Source organism: Phyllobates terribilis, unplaced genomic scaffold, assembly GCF_046119375.1.
Source record: "Phyllobates terribilis strain yellow unplaced genomic scaffold, ASM4611937v1 Scaffold_602__1_contigs__length_984359, whole genome shotgun sequence".
In the NCBI taxonomy this organism is placed as follows: domain Eukaryota; kingdom Metazoa; phylum Chordata; class Amphibia; order Anura; family Dendrobatidae; genus Phyllobates; species Phyllobates terribilis.
In genome coordinates this window covers 778,710-795,780 of record NW_027363362.1, presented here as the reverse complement: position 1 = coordinate 795,780, position 17,071 = coordinate 778,710, and the positions used below count along the sequence as shown (strand labels likewise).

The 17,071-nt window shown below is 43.9% G+C and overlaps 8 non-coding genes and 2 pseudogenes across 8 annotated transcripts; all 10 read left to right on the top strand.

The window, feature by feature from the left end:
* Positions 1-4,110: 4,110 nt before the first annotated feature.
* On the top strand, positions 4,111-4,300 carry LOC141233690 (U2 spliceosomal RNA). Its single transcript, XR_012299752.1, has one exon. It is a non-coding gene; the product is annotated as a U2 spliceosomal RNA (small nuclear RNA).
* Positions 4,301-5,415: 1,115 nt separating this feature from the next.
* On the top strand, positions 5,416-5,606 carry LOC141233530 (U2 spliceosomal RNA). The gene has a single exon (XR_012299604.1). It is a non-coding gene; the product is annotated as a U2 spliceosomal RNA (small nuclear RNA).
* Positions 5,607-8,043: 2,437 nt separating this feature from the next.
* LOC141233671 (U2 spliceosomal RNA) lies at positions 8,044-8,230 on the top strand. The gene has a single exon (XR_012299738.1). It is a non-coding gene; the product is annotated as a U2 spliceosomal RNA (small nuclear RNA).
* Positions 8,231-9,345: 1,115 nt separating this feature from the next.
* LOC141233529 (U2 spliceosomal RNA) lies at positions 9,346-9,536 on the top strand. Its single transcript, XR_012299603.1, has one exon. It is a non-coding gene; the product is annotated as a U2 spliceosomal RNA (small nuclear RNA).
* Positions 9,537-10,650: 1,114 nt separating this feature from the next.
* Positions 10,651-10,841, top strand: LOC141233622 (U2 spliceosomal RNA). The gene has a single exon (XR_012299695.1). It is a non-coding gene; the product is annotated as a U2 spliceosomal RNA (small nuclear RNA).
* A 1,115-nt stretch (positions 10,842-11,956) lies between these two features.
* Positions 11,957-12,147, top strand: LOC141233528 (U2 spliceosomal RNA). The gene has a single exon (XR_012299602.1). It is a non-coding gene; the product is annotated as a U2 spliceosomal RNA (small nuclear RNA).
* A 1,115-nt stretch (positions 12,148-13,262) lies between these two features.
* Positions 13,263-13,391, top strand: LOC141233710 (U2 spliceosomal RNA; annotated as a pseudogene).
* A 492-nt stretch (positions 13,392-13,883) lies between these two features.
* Positions 13,884-14,054, top strand: LOC141233654 (U2 spliceosomal RNA; annotated as a pseudogene).
* A 1,115-nt stretch (positions 14,055-15,169) lies between these two features.
* LOC141233594 (U2 spliceosomal RNA) lies at positions 15,170-15,360 on the top strand. The gene has a single exon (XR_012299667.1). It is a non-coding gene; the product is annotated as a U2 spliceosomal RNA (small nuclear RNA).
* A 1,115-nt stretch (positions 15,361-16,475) lies between these two features.
* Positions 16,476-16,666, top strand: LOC141233526 (U2 spliceosomal RNA). The gene has a single exon (XR_012299600.1). It is a non-coding gene; the product is annotated as a U2 spliceosomal RNA (small nuclear RNA).
* The last annotated feature ends 405 nt before the right edge of the window (positions 16,667-17,071 follow it).

Sequence of the window (17,071 nt, the reverse complement as noted above, 5' to 3'; positions counted from 1 at the left end):
GGATGCCCCAACAGGACCAGGACCTACGCAGAAGCTGCATCTTCTGCAGCTGAGCCGATGCGCCCGCCGGTCTTCACTGGCGGGCCGGCGTCGGAGGGCGGTTCGAAGGGCGAGAAGGCTGGGATGGAGCAGGGAGCCGGATGCCCCTCTGGGGCGGCCCCTGCATCGAAGTCCCTTAACGATGGGCGGACCTCGCATGGACCGGAGCGGAGGGGTCCTCCTTCTGGGAGGGTATCCTCCGTGTCGATGGTTCCCGATACCGATCCTGTTGGGCTGGAGGGTGGTGCCCCTGTGCGGTTGGCTACAGGGGACCACGCAGCGATGGCCTCAGGATCTTCCAGGGCGATTAGCCAGCCAGATGAGGGGGCTTTGCTTCTAGGTGGCGAACATCAGGGAATCGGTGTTGGTGATCTTATCCTGATGGACCAGTCTCTCCCCCTGGAGGAGGTGGAGAAAGAGGAGGACTGCACCAGTGACCTAGTGGAGTCTGCCCCGAAAAAGAGACGGAATGTCGAAGCCCCAGCGTCTCCTGGAATGTGGCTGGGAACCGTGACCTACGAGGGGGCAACCGCCGGCTCACAGAATATCGAGTCTTTTGGGTCCTCTAGCCCGGATGTCCTGGAGCAATTTGACATACAGGGCTTTGAGTCAGGTGTCCTCATGGAAGATCCACCACCCTGACCTATGAATGCCGACATTAAGACTTGTCTCACTGAATGTGAGGTCATTAAAGAGCCCAGTTCGTAGGGCTGCTCTATTCAAGTATTTAGAAACCGCTGACTTTGACATTTGTTTATTACAGGAATGCGGGATACAACATGCACTAAATTATAATGACATCAAGACAGATTGGAGACTGGGGCCCTCCATCTGGTCTGGCTCCAATGACAACAAGTCAGCGGGGGTGGGCTTCCTCTGTCGTGGGAGAAATATTACTGTAAATGCTGTCACAGAAATAGTACCAGGCAGAGTGGTTTTAGTGCATTTTAAATTTAATGGTTTTACCCTACGTGTAATGAATATTTATGCTCCCCCTGATAAGCAAGAGAGAATTAATTTATTTGGGATATTGCCATTGTACTGTACTGGGTCATCTCCCCTGATCTTAGGGGGTGATTTTAATTGTCTTTGTGCTAGTGAACAACGAGCGGGGGGTGACCCTTTACGCAAATTGGATAAGTCATGTCATCTATTGAAAGATTTTATAACTGATTTTAAATTATGCGATGCGTGGAGGTCACTCCTGACGACGGACCCTGGTTATACGTGGTCCGGAAGAGGGGTGTCCTCCAGGATCGATTTTATTTTCCTATCAGATGATTTTAACCCTGTAAAATGTGTTTTAACATCAAATATATTTTCTGACCATAAGGGCTTGGAGGTGCACCTAGAATACCGGGATGAACAGAGGGTCAACAGGGGCCTCTGGCGTCTAAGTACTTACCTGCTGGAGGACCCTCTGATTCGACAAGACTTTGGTAAAGCCTATCAAGCCTGGCGGCGACAAAAACCTTCTGATGCCCCTATGGTAACCTGGTGGGAAAATTTGAAAAAAAAAGTCAGAATGTTTTTTATAAAAGCAGGGAGACGTAAAGCTAGAGAGAAAAAAAGATGTTTTAGTGATCTTAACACCAAACTACAAACACTTTTTAAATTCAAAGAGCTAGGGGTGGAGGTGGGAGATGATATTGCTAGCCTAAAAACTGAAATCCAGAACTGCATAGACACAAAGGGGAAAGAGATTATTTTTAACTCTAGAGTGCAGCACTTGGAGGAGGGGGAGAAGTGCTCTCGCTTCTTCTTCAAAAAAGTCATGGATAAAAGAGAAGTGATCACAAATCTAGAGGGTGAAACATCTATGCAGGGAATGTTGAATGCTACTTTTAACTTTTATAAGCATCTTTTTAGTAAAAAGTGTATAGATGAGTCCTTTTTATCTGATGCTCTTAATGATCTCGATTTTAAGTTAAATTTTACAGACCAGGAGTTTTTAGAACGCGATATTGTTTTAGAGGAATTATTTTATGTTTTTAAAAGTTTCTCTAAGGGCAAAGCACCTGGGTGTGATGGACTACCTGTAGAGTTTTATCTTACTTTTTGGGACATTTTAAAAGAGGACCTTTTCATGCTTTTTAAAGAAGTTTTTATTTGTGAACAGTTGCCATTTTCGTGGAGGAGAGGAGTGGTGTCTTTGATATATAAAAAAGGTGATCGCAGTGCTCTAGCGAATTGGAGACCCATAACTCTCCTAAACGTTGATTACAAGGTACTTGCTAAGGTGGTTGCAAACCGGCTCAGGAATGTCATTGCCAAACTAATCCAGCCTGAGCAGGTTTGTAGTGTACCAGGCAGAAGTATTTCAGAGGTTTTAAACGTATTAAGGGATGTAATTTGGTATTCCAGAGACCGGGGTCAAAATGTAGCTCTTTTAGCCCTAGATTTTGAAAAAGCTTTCGATAGAGTCTCTCATAGATTTCTTTTTAGAGTTTTAAAAAGAATGGGTATCCCTAATATGCTTTTAAATTGTATTAAGATTTTATATAAAAATTGTTTTAGTCAAATTTCTCTTAATGGCTTTTTAACAGATGGAGTTCCCCTTGAGTCCGGAGTGAAGCAGGGATGCCCCTTGTCGCCCATCCTGTTCATCTGCGCCATGGAGCCCCTGCTGAGCGCAATAAGGAAAGACAAAGTGATTAGAGGGGTTCCTGTTCCTGGCGGAGGTGGCAGTGATGTGAGAGTCTTTGGCTACATGGATGACGTGACGGTTGTGTGCGTGGACCCTGCTTCCCTCTGGAGGGCGGTGTTGCGCATTGAATTTTTTTCCCAGGCATCCGGGTTTAAACTTAATTTAAATAAATCTGAATGTCTGACTTTGGGATCCTGGGACACCGCCCAACTCCCGCAGCTCACTATAAAACGAGACAATGTAAAAATTCTTGCAGTTGTTTTTAACGAGGAGAATGTGGGAACTCAAAGCTGGGAGAATGTCATAGAAAAAATGTCAAAGAAAATATCATTTTGGGGTTTGAGGTCCCTAACAATGGAGGGGAAAATTTTAATTATAAAATCAGTGTTGTTACCCCTCATACTGTATATAGCTATGGTGTACCCCCCCTCTGATGTTTTAATTAAAAAAATGACTAGGATGATCTTTATGTTTTTATGGAACTCCAAAATGGAAAAATTAAGGCGAGAAATAATGAGGAAGAATAAAATGAACGGCGGAAGGGATGTCCCCGACTTACATATTTATTTGTATTTAAATTATTTCTGCTTTTGTTTCAAACATTTTAATGGTAATAGTGCGCTAAGTTATTTTTTAAAATATACTTGTGGGATGATTTTTAAAAGATGGTTTAAGTTGTCGTTGAATTCCCCTGTTTTACTATGCCCCCCCAAACACCAAGCAATCTTAGAAAAGACTGTTCGATTTTATAGCCTTGGTGATTTTAATATGGACATTTTTAAAGACCGCAAGAAGCTTTTATCTTTTCTGAGGAGGAATGAAGATGTGACCCCCATAGTAAATTTCTCAGAAGAGAGATCGAAGCAAGTTTGGAAGAATGTCTTCGGGAAATTCTTAGCAAATGGACATAAGGACATCGCATGGATGGTGGTCCACCAGTGCCTCCCCACCAGAGAGTTTCAACACAGGAGAGGCCTGGTGGCCAGAGCAAAATGCCCCAGAGACTCATGTGTTAATGACGAAACCACCTTGCACCTTATGTGGAATTGCCCGTTTGCACAGGAACTTTGGCACAAAGTTGGGATTCTTTTAAAATGGACTTGCGGTTTAAGAGATTTTAACCATGAATATGTTTTATATGGCCTTTTTAAATGTCCGACCCCTCAACAGTATTGTATATGTTGGTGTATGATTAACTGTTTTAAAGACGCCCTTTGGAAGGCACGCAATATTTTACTTTTTAAACGTGATGCTATTTCTGTGAAGGATTGTCTTAAAATTGCTTTTAGTCAGATGTATATTTATTACTTGAGGGATGTCAAATGTATTGGGAGGAGGAATGCTAATCGTATATGGGGTTTTTATGGGTGGAATTCTGTGTTTTATTAATGTATTGTTTGTGTTGCTGTTTTTGATTGTAAACCATCTTTTACGCACATAATAAAATATGTTGAAACCTGATCTGTTCTTATCAGTTTAATATCTGATACGTCCCCTATCTGGGGACCATATATTAAATGGATTTTTAGAACAGGGAGATGTAAAAAGAGCTTGCTCTGTCCACTCCACGCATTGACCTGGTATTGCAGTATCTCCAGGACCGGTGCACCCCTTCTTTAATGCAGTTTCTAAAATCAGAAAGAATTGAATTCAATGTTTTTTGTTCATTTTGCTTGTTTGTCGGATTTTGGGATGGACTCTTTGGCTTTGCTTTTCTTCTCCTCATTGGATTTTTCATGTTCAAAGTTGCAGAAGCCAGATTACAAGCTCATTTTGGTTCAACTTCAGCAACTGTGCATTGCATTGCCATGTAATGTGATGCAATGCTATCTTTCTAGCTCTCCCTTTTTACTTCCTTTTGGATAAACAGACATATTAGGCAAGCATTTTGGAGCTTTCACCTAAATAACTACAGGTGGTGAGATAAGCTGCAGAATATAATTGACCTTTCAGTATATTGTTGCACACACACCATCTATTTAGCAAATGCCCTTGTTATCAACAGCAGCCTTTTAAACTCACCTGAGCTAACAGGTATGTGCGCTGGTTACTCTGCTGCGCTTAAAATTTCTTTTTTGGTTTGCTACAATGCCTTTTCTGAAACGTTGTCTCCCTCTGCTGGAACACTGACTTCTTTCATTTAATGCCTGCAGACTATAAAAGAGAACCCAACCCAAAAAGTTTGGTTGATTAGTCTGTGGCATTCTGTTAAACTGTTGCTTATGGCGGTCTCTGTGAGCTTCTCAGCGACATTCAGCCAGCCAGGTATCCTGCCTGCAGTAGATGGAATGTGGCAATGGAACGCTGGCTGCGCGTGTCATAATAGGCTTTGAGCCTTTATATACCTGTGCACAGCAGCAGCCACCTTCAGTCTGCTGCTGGACAGCCAGCAGCAGCAGCAGCAGGAGAGGTATGTAATCAGGAGCCCTCCTGCTAAGGGTAGACAGCTGCTCGTTCCACCCCACCCCCCGCCTTAATTGGTTCTCCTCCCTTCCAACGGTGTTGAGGCGGGTGGGAACAGCAGGGGGTGAAGGTGCTGTGTTTAAAGAGGTGGAGTTATGCAGATCTAAAACGCGTGGATTGCAGCAGCAGCAAGCCGAAAAGTGCAGGCATGTAAGGGATCTAGAGGTTGACAACATGTCTTCTTAACGGGAGTCCAGGAGCTCATCTCCACAAATGGACTTTTCAGGATCCTTGGGTGGCTCCGTAGTTTGAAACCAATTCTGGTTATCGCTTCTCGGCCTTTTGGCTAAGATCAAGTGTAGTATCTGTTCTTATCAGTTTAATATCTGATACGTCCCCTATCTGGGGACCATATATTAAATGGATTTTTAGAACAGGGAGATGGAAAAAGAGCTTGCTCTGTCCACTCCACGCATTGACCTGGTATTGCAGTATCTCCAGGACCGGTGCACCCCTTCTTTAATGCAGTTTCTAAAATCAGAAAGAATTGAATTCAATGTTTTTTGTTCATTTTGCTTGTTTGTCGGATTTTGGGATGGACTCTTTGGCTTTGCTTTTCTTCTCCTCATTGGATTTTTCATGTTCAAAGTTGCAGAAGCCAGATTACAAGCTCATTTTGGTTCAACTTCAGCAACTGTGCATTGCATTGCCATGTAATGTGATGCAATGCTATCTTTCTAGCTCTCCCTTTTTACTTCCTTTTGGATAAACAGACATATTAGGCAAGCATTTTGGAGCTTTCACCTAAATAACTACAGGTGGTGAGATAAGCTGCACAATATAATTGACCTTTCAGTATATTGTTGCACACACACCATCTATTTAGCAAATGCCCTTGTTATCAACAGCAGCCTTTTAAACTCACCTGAGCTAACAGGTATGTGCGCTGGTTACTCTGCTGCGCTTAAAATTTCTTTTTTGGTTTGCTACAATGCCTTTTCTGAAACGTTGTCTCCCTCTGCTGGAACACTGACTTCTTTCATTTAATGCCTGCAGACTATAAAAGAGAACCCAACCCAAAATGTTTGGTTGATTAGTCTGTGGCATTCTGTTAAACTGTTGCTTATGGCGGTCTCTGTGAGCTTCTCAGCGACATTCAGCCAGCCAGGTATCCTGCCTGCAGTAGATGGAATGTGGCAATGGAACGCTGGCTGCGCGTGTCATAATAGGCTCTGAGCCTTTATATACCTGTGCACAGCAGCAGCCACCTTCAGTCTGCTGCTGGACAGCCAGCAGCAGCAGCAGCAGGAGAGGTATGTAATCAGGAGCCCTCCTGCTAAGGGTAGACAGCTGCTCGTTCCACCCCACCCCCCGCCTTAATTGGTTCTCCTCCCTTCCAACGGTGTTGAGGCGGGTGGGAACAACAGGGGGTGAAGGTGCTGTGTTTAAAGAGGTGGAGTTATGCAGATCTAAAACGCGTGGACTGCAGCAGCAGCAAGCCGAAAAGTGCAGGCATGTAAGGGATCTAGAGGTTGACAACATGTCTTCTTAACGGGAGTCCAGGAGCTCATCTCCACAAATGGACTTTTCAGGATCCTTGGGTGGCTCCGTAGTTTGAAACCAATTCTGGTTATCGCTTCTCGGCCTTTTGGCTAAGATCAAGTGCAGTGATCTAGCGGTTGCTGCCTTGGTCTTGACTGGGAGGTGCTTGGGGTACCCGGCTCCTTGGCCTGGGGGGATCGCTACACTCATCGGTGGAGCTAAACCCCCCTGCTGCTATTAGGGAGTCGGATTAGTCCCTGGGCAACGAGAGGCGATCACCTTGTCACCACACATAGCTGTGGGGGGCAACTGTCGCCACACATAGCTGTGGTGGCAACATTTGGAGGATTAAAAGGAAAAACGGAAGGAAAACGGATTGTTGAGATGGAGTTTTGGAAAAAGAAGAGATGCTTACGTTTTTTTGTGAAACGGGAGACGGAAGAAACTTTTTTGGAAGAAAAATGGATTCTGGAAATTTTGAGGAAACATGAAGTTTTGGAGAAGGATATCTACTGTATGCAAGAAATAAAGCAAGGTAAAGTTTGTGATGTGACTCTAGTTTCTGAGGAAAAGTGCATTCATTTTTTCAAATGCTGGAGTGAAGAGGATTCTGGGAAAATTGGAGTAAGTGCATCATTCATGGGGAAACCGAAGAGTGTGATAATTTACATGGACAATCCGTTTGTGGAAATAGAGGAGATAATGGTTTTTTTGGAATCTAAATGTAAGATGGTAAAGTTTCAGAAATTATACAGGAACAAAGTTGGTATTTGGAACGGAAAGAGACTTTTTTGGTGTGGACAACAGGAGAAGAAAATTTGCATAATGGGAGGATTATGGTAAACGGGAGTTCTGGGTATTGTTACATGGAAAGCAGCAAAGGAACTTTTGAAAAGAACTTTGGAGGACAAAAGGAAGATATTGGTGATAAAATGAAGAAGGAAGTTGATGCGATAATTATAGAGGAGAATAAGCAGGGAAAAGAAGTTGAAAGTTTAAAGGTGAAGAAAAAGGTAACGGTACAGGAAAATTGTGGATCAAGGAAAGTATCTGGTGAAAAGAAAGAAGTAAAAGAGGAAAAGGGTAAAGTTTTGGAGAAGGTGGTGACTTTCAGAGATGATGAGGAAGAGTATGATTGGGAACAGATGCGGTTAGAGCATGAGGAGGAAGAAAAGAAGTTAAGGGGTTTTGTTGGGAGGAAAGTAAAAGGGAAAAAGGGGATATTTAGTTTGGGAAACCGGGTGAAGTAATGTCAGTTGTGATTTGTTTGGAAACTGTTGAAACTGTAAAGGAATTGTTATGTTTAACTTTATATATATTAATTCAAATGAAAAAATATAAATATAATATCTAAACACGATGATGGAACTAAAATCTTGAGTTTAGTGATATATGATTTAAGATTATAAAACTTAATTTCTGAGTGTTTGGAAAAAAAAAAAAAAATCTGTTCTTATCAGTTTAATATCTGATACGTCCCCTATCTGGGGACCATATATTAAATGGATTTTTAGAACAGGGAGATGGAAAAAGAGCTTGCTCTGTCCACTCCACGCATTGACCTGGTATTGCAGTATCTCCAGGACCGGTGCACCCCTTCTTTAATGCAGTTTCTAAAATCAGAAAGAATTGAATTCAATGTTTTTTGTTCATTTTGCTTGTTTGTCGGATTTTGGGATGGACTCTTTGGCTTTGCTTTTCTTCTCCTCATTGGATTTTTCATGTTCAAAGTTGCAGAAGCCAGATTACAAGCTCATTTTGGTTCAACTTCAGCAACTGTGCATTGCATTGCCATGTAATGTGATGCAATGCTATCTTTCTAGCTCTCCCTTTTTACTTCCTTTTGGATAAACAGACATATTAGGCAAGCATTTTGGAGCTTTCACCTAAATAACTACAGGTGGTGAGATAAGCTGCACAATATAATTGACCTTTCAGTATATTGTTGCACACACACCATCTATTTAGCAAATGCCCTTGTTATCAACAGCAGCCTTTTAAACTCACCTGAGCTAACAGGTATGTGCGCTGGTTACTCTGCTGCGCTTAAAATTTCTTTTTTGGTTTGCTACAATGCCTTTTCTGAAACGTTGTCTCCCTCTGCTGGAACACTGACTTCTTTCATTTAATGCCTGCAGACTATAAAAGAGAACCCAACCCAAAAAGTTTGGTTGATTAGTCTGTGGCATTCTGTTAAACTGTTGCTTATGGCGGTCTCTGTGAGCTTCTCAGCGACATTCAGCCAGCCAGGTATCCTGCCTGCAGTAGATGGAATGTGGCAATGGAACGCTGGCTGCGCGTGTCATAATAGGCTCTGAGCCTTTATATACCTGTGCACAGCAGCAGCCACCTTCAGTCTGCTGCTGGACAGCCAGCAGCAGCAGCAGCAGGAGAGGTATGTAATCAGGAGCCCTCCTGCTAAGGGTAGACAGCTGCTCGTTCCACCCCACCCCCCGCCTTAATTGGTTCTCCTCCCTTCCAACGGTGTTGAGGCGGGTGGGAACAGCAGGGGGTGAAGGTGCTGTGTTTAAAGAGGTGGAGTTATGCAGATCTAAAACGCGTGGATTTCAGCAGCAGCAAGCCGAAAAGTGCAGGCATGTAAGGGATCTAGAGGTTGACAACATGTCTTCTTAACGGGAGTCCAGGAGCTCATCTCCACAAATGGACTTTTCAGGATCCTTGGGTGGCTCCGTAATTTGAAACCAATTCTGGTTATCGCTTCTCGGCCTTTTGGCTAAGATCAAGTGTAGTATCTGTTCTTATCAGTTTAATATCTGATACGTCCCCTATCTGGGGACCATATATTAAATGGATTTTTAGAACAGGGAGATGGAAAAAGAGCTTGCTCTGTCCACTCCACGCATTGACCTGGTATTGCAGTATCTCCAGGACCGGTGCACCCCTTCTTTAATGCAGTTTCTAAAATCAGAAAGAATTGAATTCAATGTTTTTTGTTCATTTTGCTTGTTTGTCGGATTTTGGGATGGACTCTTTGGCTTTGCTTTTCTTCTCCTCATTGGATTTTTCATGTTCAAAGTTGCAGAAGCCAGATTACAAGCTCATTTTGGTTCAACTTCAGCAACTGTGCATTGCATTGCCATGTAATGTGATGCAATGCTATCTTTCTAGCTCTCCCTTTTTACTTCCTTTTGGATAAATAGACATATTAGGCAAGCATTTTGGAGCTTTCACCTAAATAACTACAGGTGGTGAGATAAGCTGCACAATATAATTGACCTTTCAGTATATTGTTGCACACACACCATCTATTTAGAAATGCCCTTGTTATCAACAGCAGCCTTTTAAACTCACCTGAGCTAACAGGTATGTGCGCTGGTTACTCTGCTGCGCTTAAAATTTCTTTTTTGGTTTGCTACAATGCCTTTTCTGAAACGTTGTCTCCCTCTGCTGGAACACTGACTTCTTTCATTTAATGCCTGCAGACTATAAAAGAGAACCCAACCCAAAAAGTTTGGTTGATTAGTCTGTGGCATTCTGTTAAACTGTTGCTTATGGCGGTCTCTGTGAGCTTCTCAGCGACATTCAGCCAGCCAGGTATCCTGCCTGCAGTAGATGGAATGTGGCAATGGAACGCTGGCTGCGCGTGTCATAATAGGCTCTGAGCCTTTATATACCTGTGCACAGCAGCAGCCACCTTCAGTCTGCTGCTGGACAGCCAGCAGCAGCAGCAGCAGGAGAGGTATGTAATCAGGAGCCCTCCTGCTAAGGGTAGACAGCTGCTCGTTCCACCCCACCCCCCGCCTTAATTGGTTCTCCTCCCTTCCAACGGTGTTGAGGTGGGTGGGAACAGCAGGGGGTGAAGGTGCTGTGTTTAAAGAGGTGGAGTTATGCAGATCTAAAACGCGTGGATTGCAGCAGCAGCAAGCCGAAAAGTGCAGGCATGTAAGGGATCTAGAGGTTGACAACATGTCTTCTTAACGGGAGTCCAGGAGCTCATCTCCACAAATGGACTTTTCAGGATCCTTGGGTGGCTCCGTAGTTTGAAACCAATTCTGGTTATCGCTTCTCGGCCTTTTGGCTAAGATCAAGTGTAGTATCTGTTCTTATCAGTTTAATATCTGATACGTCCCCTATCTGGGGACCATATATTAAATGGATTTTTAGAACAGGGAGATGGAAAAAGAGCTTGCTCTGTCCACTCCACGCATTGACCTGGTATTGAAGTATCTCCAGGACCGGTGCACCCCTTCTTTAATGCAGTTTCTAAAATCAGAAAGAATTGAATTCAATGTTTTTTGTTCATTTTGCTTGTTTGTCGGATTTTGGGATGGACTCTTTGGCTTTGCTTTTCTTCTCCTCATTGGATTTTTCATGTTCAAAGTTGCAGAAGCCAGATTACAAGCTCATTTTGGTTCAACTTCAGCAACTGTGCATTGCATTGCCATGTAATGTGATGCAATGCTATCTTTCTAGCTCTCCCTTTTTACTTCCTTTTGGATAAACAGACATATTAGGCAAGCATTTTGGAGCTTTCACCTAAATAACTACAGGTGGTGAGATAAGCTGCACAATATAATTGACCTTTCAGTATATTGTTGCACACACACCATCTATTTAGCAAATGCCCTTGTTATCAACAGCAGCCTTTTAAACTCACCTGAGCTAACAGGTATGTGCGCTGGTTACTCTGCTGCGCTTAAAATTTCTTTTTTGGTTTGCTACAATGCCTTTTCTGAAACGTTGTCTCCCTCTGCTGGAACACTGACTTCTTTCATTTAATGCCTGCAGACTATAAAAGAGAACCCAACCCAAAAAGTTTGGTTGATTAGTCTGTGGCATTCTGTTAAACTGTTGCTTATGGCGGTCTCTGTGAGCTTCTCAGCGACATTCAGCCAGCCAGGTATCCTGCCTGCAGTAGATGGAATGTGGCAATGGAACGCTGGCTGCGCGTGTCATAATAGGCTCTGAGCCTTTATATACCTGTGCACAGCAGCAGCCACCTTCAGTCTGCTGCTGGACAGCCAGCAGCAGCAGCAGCAGGAGAGGTATGTAATCAGGAGCCCTCCTGCTAAGGGTAGACAGCTGCTCGTTCCACCCCACCCCCCGCCTTAATTGGTTCTCCTCCCTTCCAACGGTGTTGAGGCGGGTGGGAACAGCAGGGGGTGAAGGTGCTGTGTTTAAAGAGGTGGAGTTATGCAGATCTAAAACGCGTGGATTGCAGCAGCAGCAAGCCGAAAAGTGCAGGCATGTAAGGGATCTAGAGGTTGACAACATGTCTTCTTAACGGGAGTCCAGGAGCTCATCTCCACAAATGGACTTTTCAGGATCCTTGGGTGGCTCCGTAGTTTGAAACCAATTCTGGTTATCGCTTCTCGGCCTTTTGGCTAAGATCAAGTGTAGTATCTGTTCTTATCAGTTTAATATCTGATACGTCCCCTATCTGGGGACCATATATTAAATGGATTTTTAGAACAGGGAGATGGAAAAAGAGCTTGCTCTGTCCACTCCACGCATTGACCTGGTATTGCAGTATCTCCAGGACCGGTGCACCCCTTCTTTAATGCAGTTTCTAAAATCAGAAAGAATTGAATTCAATGTTTTTTGTTCATTTTGCTTGTTTGTCGGATTTTGGGATGGACTCTTTGGCTTTGCTTTTCTTCTCCTCATTGGATTTTTCATGTTCAAAGTTGCAGAAGCCAGATTACAAGCTCATTTTGGTTCAACTTCAGCAACTGTGCATTGCATTGCCATGTAATGTGATGCAATGCTATCTTTCTAGCTCTCCCTTTTTACTTCCTTTTGGATAAACAGACATATTAGGCAAGCATTTTGGAGCTTTCACCTAAATAACTACAGGTGGTGAGATAAGCTGCACAATATAATTGACCTTTCAGTATATTGTTGCACACACACCATCTATTTAGCAAATGCCCTTGTTATCAACAGCAGCCTTTTAAACTCACCTGAGCTAACAGGTATGTGCGCTGGTTACTCTGCTGCGCTTAAAATTTCTTTTTTGGTTTGCTACAATGCCTTTTCTGAAACGTTGTCTCCCTCTGCTGGAACACTGACTTCTTTCATTTAATGCCTGCAGACTATAAAAGAGAACCCAACCCAAAAAGTTTGGTTGATTAGTCTGTGGCATTCTGTTAAACTGTTGCTTATGGCGGTCTCTGTGAGCTTCTCAGCGACATTCAGCCAGCCAGGTATCCTGCCTGCAGTAGATGGAATGTGGCAATGGAACGCTGGCTGCGCGTGTCATAATAGGCTCTGAGCCTTTATATACCTGTGCACAGCAGCAGCCACCTTCAGTCTGCTGCTGTACAGCCAGCAGCAGCAGCAGCAGGAGAGGTATGTAATCAGGAGCCCTCCTGCTAAGGGTAGACAGCTGCTCGTTCCACCCCACCCCCCGCCTTAATTGGTTCTCCTCCCTTCCAACGGTGTTGAGGCGGGTGGGAACAGCAGGGGGTGAAGGTGCTGTGTTTAAAGAGGTGGAGTTATGCAGATCTAAAACGCGTGGATTGCAGCAGCAGCAAGCCGAAAAGTGCAGGCATGTAAGGGATCTAGAGGTTGACAACATGTCTTCTTAACGGGAGTCCAGGAGCTCATCTCCACAAATGGACTTTTCAGGATCCTTGGGTGGCTCCGTAGTTTGAAACCAATTCTGGTTATCGCTTCTCGGCCTTTTGGCTAAGATCAAGTGTAGTATCTGTTCTTATCGACTGCACTTGAGGACGACCTGAGGAACTCTGTCCCCAGGGCGAGCCTATCGCACCATTCTGTGCTTTACGGACTCTTCCCTGGGGTTCATACCGTCGGAGCCATCCAGGAGGCTTGGCGCCTTATGAACTGCTTCAAGGATGCCGTTTGGGTCGCCAGGAACCGGCTCATCTTGAGGAGGGAGAGGATGTCCATCCAGGACTGCCGCAGGCTGATCCACAGCCTGCTCAGAGACTATTCCATCATGGACGGTCCGGAGGACGAGGACGAGGACTAAACCCCTCCTCCCCCTCTCCCCTTATGTGTCTTGTCTTTCAATAAAGCTTCGGGCCTGTGATTTTCCCCTCCCCATCCCCTTTTTCCCAATCCCCATCCCTTATCACGGTTCGTCGTACTGTATTGATTGACATGCTTTTTCTTTCAGATTGAGTGTTTTGTGTAGCATAGGGGTGTGATGTGTCTAGTTAGTGCGTCGTATCCTCATGCTATGTAAATATGATGTAGAATTCTGTGTGTACTGGGCTGCGGCACTGTACACTGTCTGTTAACTTATTTTCTGTGCTAATAAAAGATATATTCAATCAAAAAATCTGTTCTTATCAGTTTAATATCTGATACGTCCCCTATCTGGGGACCATATATTAAATGGATTTTTAGAACAGGGAGATGGAAAAAGAGCTTGCTCTGTCCACTCCACGCATTGACCTGGTATTGCAGTATCTCCAGGACCGGTGCACCCCTTCTTTAATGCAGTTTCTAAAATCAGAAAGAATTGAATTCAATGTTTTTTGTTCATTTTGCTTGTTTGTCGGATTTTGGGATGGACTCTTTGGCTTTGCTTTTCTTCTCCTCATTGGATTTTTCATGTTCAAAGTTGCAGAAGCCAGATTACAAGCTCATTTTGGTTCAACTTCAGCAACTGTGCATTGCATTGCCATGTAATGTGATGCAATGCTATATTTCTAGCTCTCCCTTTTTACTTCCTTTTGGATAAACAGACATATTAGGCAAGTATTTTGGAGCTTTCACCTAAATAACTACAGGTGGTGAGATAAGCTGCACAATATAATTGACCTTTCAGTATATTGTTGCACACACACCATCTATTTAGCAAATGCCCTTGTTATCAACAGCAGCCTTTTAAACTCACCTGAGCTAACAGGTATGTGCGTTGGTTACTCTGCTGCGCTTAAAATTTCTTTTTTGGTTTGCTACAATGCCTTTTCTGAAACGTTGTCTCCCTCTGCTGGAACACTGACTTCTTTCATTTAATGCCTGCAGACTATAAAAGAGAACCCAACCCAAAAAGTTTGGTTGATTAGTCTGTGGCATTCTGTTAAACTGTTGCTTATGGCGGTCTCTGTGAGCTTCTCAGCGACATTCAGCCAGCCAGGTATCCTGCCTGCAGTAGATGGAATGTGGCAATGGAACGCTGGCTGCGCGTGTCATAATAGGCTCTGAGCCTTTATATACCTGTGCACAGCAGCAGCCACCTTCAGTCTGCTGCTGGACAGCCAGCAGCAGCAGCAGCAGGAGAGGTATGTAATCAGGAGCCCTCCTGCTAAGGGTAGACAGCTGCTCGTTCCACCCCACCCCCCGCCTTAATTGGTTCTCCTCCCTTCCAACGGTGTTGAGGCGGGTGGGAACAGCAGGGGGTGAAGGTGCTGTGTTTAAAGAGGTGGAGTTATGCAGATCTAAAACGCGTGGATTGCAGCAGCAGCAAGCCGAAAAGTGCAGGCATGTAAGGGATCTAGAGGTTGACAACATGTCTTCTTAACGGGAGTCCAGGAGCTCATCTCCACAAATGGACTTTTCAGGATCCTTGGGTGGCTCCGTAGTTTGAAACCAATTCTGGTTATCGCTTCTCGGCCTTTTGGCTAAGATCAAGTGTAGTATCTGTTCTTATCAGTTTAATATCTGATACGTCCCCTATCTGGGGACCATATATTAAATGGATTTTTAGAACAGGGAGATGGAAAAAGAGCTTGCTCTGTCCACTCCATGCATTGACCTGGTATTGCAGTATCTCCAGGACCGGTGCACCCCATCTTTAATGCAGTTTCTAAAATCAGAAAGAATTGAATTCAATGTTTTTTGTTCATTTTGCTTGTTTGTCGGATTTTGGGATGGACTCTTTGGCTTTGCTTTTCTTCTCCTCATTGGATTTTTCATGTTCAAAGTTGCAGAAGCCAGATTACAAGCTCATTTTGGTTCAACTTCAGCAACTGTGCATTGCATTGCCAAGTAATGTGATGCAATGCTATCTTTCTAGCTCTCCCTTTTTACTTCCTTTTGGATAAACAGACATATTAGGCAAGCATTTTGGAGCTTTCACCTAAATAACTACAGGTGGTGAGATAAGCTGCACAATATAATTGACCTTTCAGTATATTGTTGCACACACACCATCTATTTAGCAAATGCCCTTGTTATCAACAGCAGCCTTTTAAACTCACCTGAGCTAACAGGTATGTGCGCTGGTTACTCTGCTGTGCTTAAAATTTCTTTTTTGGTTTGCTACAATGCCTTTTCTGAAACGTTGTCTCCCTCTGCTGGAACACTGACTTCTTTCATTTAATGCCTGCAGACTATAAAAGAGAACCCAACCCAAAAAGTTTGGTTGATTAGTCTGTGGCATTCTGTTAAACTGTTGCTTATGGCGGTCTCTGTGAGCTTCTCAGCGACATTCAGCCAGCCAGGTATCCTGCCTGCAGTAGATGGAATGTGGCAATGGAACGCTGGCTGCGCGTGTCATAATAGGCTCTGAGCCTTTATATACCTGTGCACAGCAGCAGCCACCTTCAGTCTGCTGCTGGACAGCCAGCAGCAGCAGCAGCAGGAGAGGTATGTAATCAGGAGCCCTCCTGCTAAGGGTAGACAGCTGCTCGTTCCACCCCACCCCCCGCCTTAATTGGTTCTCCTCCCTTCCAACGGTGTTGAGGTGGGTGGGAACAGCAGGGGGTGAAGGTGCTGTGTTTAAAGAGGTGGAGTTATGCAGATCTAAAACGCGTGGATTGCAGCAGCAGCAAGCCGAAAAGTGCAGGCATGTAAGGGATCTAGAGGTTGACAACATGTCTTCTTAACGGGAGTCCAGGAGCTCATCTCCACAAATGGACTTTTCAGGATCCTTGGGTGGCTCCGTAGTTTGAAACCAATTCTGGTTATCGCTTCTCGGCCTTTTGGCTAAGATCAAGTGTAGTATCTGTTCTTATCAGTTTAATATCTGATACGTCCCCTATCTGGGGACCATATATTAAATGGATTTTTAGAACAGGGAGATGGAAAAAGAGCTTGCTCTGTCCACTCCACGCATTGACCTGGTATTGCAGTATCTCCAGGACCGGTGCACCCCTTCTTTAATGCAGTTTCTAAAATCAGAAAGAATTGAATTCAATGTTTTTTGTTCATTTTGCTTGTTTGTCGGATTTTGGGATGGACTCTTTGGCTTTGCTTTTCTTCTCCTCATTGGATTTTTCATGTTCAAAGTTGCAGAAGCCAGATTACAAGCTCATTTTGGTTCAACTTCAGCAACTGTGCATTGCATTGCCATGTAATGTGATGCAATGCTATCTTTCTAGCTCTCCCTTTTTACTTCCTTTTGGATAAACAGACATATTAGGCAAGCATTTTGGAGCTTTCACCTAAATAACTACAGGTGGTGAGATAAGCTGCACAATATAATTGACCTTTCAGTATATTGTTGCACACACACCATCTATTTAGCAAATGCCCTTGTTATCAACAGCAGCCTTTTAAACT